Raw genomic sequence first — 2676 nt, 5'->3', positions numbered from 1 at the left:
CGGGCGCTTGGCGCGCGCCGCCGGCGGCCGCGCCCGTTGCCACGGCGCCAGCGGGGCGGGGCCGGCGCCGCCGTTGTGGCGGAGCCAATCAGCCTCGGCGCGCCGCGCTTCGTCTGCATGGAGCGCGTCGATTGGCGCGGGCGAGGCCGGCGGTACGTGCCGGAGGCTGCTATTGGTCCGAGCGGAGCGCCGGGCTCCCCATGCGGAGGAGCTCGGGGAAGGGGGTCAGCGCGGGCTGAGGCGCGCGGGCGGCGGCGCGGCAGCCCCGTTAGCGGCCGCACAGCCGCGTGTGCGGCTAACAGAGCGCTGTCGCCGGCTGTGTTGTTATCTGGAGCGAAGCGTGATTTTCACCGGTATTGCTAAATGCTGGATAAAGTGCTGAATCGGAAATTCTAAGCATTTTAGTAAATGCTACTGTTGGTATTCAYGGATGCCAGCGGAACGGACATTTTCCATCTCTCAATCACATATTAAAATTCCTTTTAAGATGGGCCTACATCACAAGATAAGTTACTCAGAAGCTAATAAATGGTAAAGGCTTTACTCTGTCCCAGCATGTGCACAAAATGAGACTAATCTTGTGCGGGGAGGCAGTACGTCCTGGTGCTCCTGCGCCTCAGCGCTGGAAGAATACTCCCCTACCAACAAGTGGGCATCCTGGGTATTCCTAAACTCCTAATGCTTAATGTTGGCACCACACTGTACAAGAAAAACCTTGTCATAGTGACAGGCTCTCRAGTTCACGTAGTTTATTTTCCAGAGAGTGTTTTGCCCATTCTGTGGCCCCTTCTCAAGGAAATTCCYCTTTGGTGTCAGTTTCTGTATTCAGAATCGGGTTGTAATATGGTTGTAACTGTGCAGGTAACTGCACTTACTGCAGGTTAACTGCAGTAACAACTGTTAACTGCAATACTTCATGTCTTGGATGAAATCTTCAGCAAAACTCTAGAATTCCCCAGAAAATWAAGAAATGAGTTAAGGTGCCTGCCCAGGGCACCTGAACTCTCCCAGAGACTTGTAGTAGTGGAAAGAAAATACATTGCTCCAAGCATGTGCTGAGTGTGGACATTTCAGCTGAAACGGCTTGGTACAACTCTAGAAGAGATTTGAAGCAATCTGTGAAAGCAAATGCAAGGTGTTTTAAATATAGAAGATGAACTTGTCCACTTGCTTCTGCAAAGGGCTGGGGTATCTTGCACAATCCAAAATAGCCGAACTGCACAAGCATAAGCTATCTGAGCAGTCAGGTAAAGGATCTTCTTAACAAAGAGACTGTAAGAGGGAGCTGATTATCATCTTTAGGATTAATGAAAATGTCTTCCCTGGTACAACTTTATGATCTTGAGGGCAACTGTGGCTTCCATGTATGTGTCCATATGTTGCCATGCTTAGGATGGCTCCCCACAGCGCCTGTGTCCTTCAGGCTCTCGAGAGTCTCCAGGTCCTCTGATACTCTCCTTGGCCTTGCTCCGGCCGCACGCGTGCAGCCCTGTTACCTGTCACGGGGCACCGAGTGGAGCCCAACGCTCAGGCGCAGAACAGTGCGTGTTTGTCACCAGGGCTTCCGAGGAAGCAGCACAATGGTCTCAGCAGGCTCCAGAGATTCATCGCAGCCACCTGTGGATATAKCGGGAACGTGGCCGTGTTCCTGGAGGTCGCCGTCCTGCCCCGGTGGCTTCAGCTGGGGGCTTAGGAACGGGACTGAATCTTTTTCCAGAAGACAAAGAGCAGCTACATTCAACATCTGCAGGCACACGCAGCCTCACAGTCYACCGTGGGAGACAAAGATAACATCTTCTGTGCGAGAAGCCGATCYGGGAGGGATGAGTCTGTTCCAGCTGCTCGCCTCACATATGCTTCATCTCACGGCTTTTAGTCCCAGTGAAGGGAATGAGGAGGTGGGAATCTGCTCTTCCAGCTAGCACCCAATTTAGTGCACATCGGGCTTTTACCCCATGCACAAAAGAGCTCCCTTCCCGGCCTCCCAAACCTCTTCCATCTGGTTCTTCTACTCCTGGAGATGGATCCCCTGACTTCATTCTGTATTTGCCCCCATGTGTGAATTGGGGGCTATTCTTCATTCCATGAGAAATTCCCAGCCTACTCCACCATATATAGAAGTCTCCCTCCAGCATCCAGGAGGCCAGGAAAGAGCGAARTCATGAAGCTGAAGAAATTCCCAAAGGTCAGCATGTACAGAGAACAAGCASACATTGTAAAAATGCACAAAAAATACTTCATTGTTTTAAATGCAAAAGACATTTTCTGCTGTCACATGCAAGCAAGCTGCATTACGCTCACAGAGAGAGGCTGCTGGCAAGAAATGAGTTGGCCTACACTTAAAAGCATTCCAGGGATACTTACCCCATTGGAAGACCAAAACACAAGAGAAAAAGTTTACATACAAACTGACTCTTCTAACCAGGACCTGCTCAAATTAGGATTAAGCCTGTCACAGAGCATGGGGAAAAGCCCACCTGTGTTTGCTGGGATCATGCAGCATTGCACAGACGCTTCCAAACGAGATGTACCTTTGGCTGCCTGTTGCCCATGTTCTTGGCATGACTGTGGAGAAAGACAAGCACAAAAGCTGTTTTGGCTACTGGTAGTTCTGGGAAACCTCCCGTCTACTGTTACACCCAGCATTTCTTTATCTTCTTCCCTGCCACGTGTGCA

This window comes from Nothoprocta perdicaria, unplaced genomic scaffold, assembly GCF_003342845.1.
Source record: "Nothoprocta perdicaria isolate Ctin4 unplaced genomic scaffold, notPer1 scaffold_36, whole genome shotgun sequence".
NCBI lineage: Eukaryota > Metazoa > Chordata > Aves > Tinamiformes > Tinamidae > Nothoprocta > Nothoprocta perdicaria.
Note: the sequence above shows the minus strand (reverse complement) of the source record.